Source organism: Theobroma umbraticum, unplaced genomic scaffold (genome assembly GCF_002168275.2).
Source record: "Theobroma umbraticum cultivar Fairchild unplaced genomic scaffold, ASM216827v3 scaffold_55.0, whole genome shotgun sequence".
Lineage (NCBI taxonomy): Eukaryota > Viridiplantae > Streptophyta > Magnoliopsida > Malvales > Malvaceae > Theobroma > Theobroma umbraticum.
This window is the reverse complement of record NW_018397270.1, coordinates 311,790-312,192: the sequence shown is the minus strand read 5'-3', so window position 1 is coordinate 312,192 and position 403 is coordinate 311,790.

Genomic DNA, 403 nt, shown 5'->3' with positions numbered 1-403 from the left:
AAAAAAAAGAGAAGAAAAAACATAGAGGTATGGCCTCCCTTGAAAAAAATACAGAGCATTCAATGCCCTCCAGGCAGCTAGGATTTGGGTGATCATTTTCGGTGGATTTGTTTTGACTTTAAAGTTGGACAATCAAGCTCTGAAACATTTTGAAACTCATGCATAAAAGGAAAGCTAGATTGCAAACAAGGGGAGAGAACTAGAGAAAATCCTGCACAGGCAACCAAAAAAAACACAGAGAGGAGGCAACAAACAAAAAAACCCGAATTCAAAAATACCAATCCATCAATAAGGAAAAAAATCCCTAGTTTTCTTTAGCAGCACCAACACAATCCACAAGAGAATTTAAAAAAAAATCAAAAGTCATAGCAAAAAAGAAAACACCAAAAAGGGGTATATATAT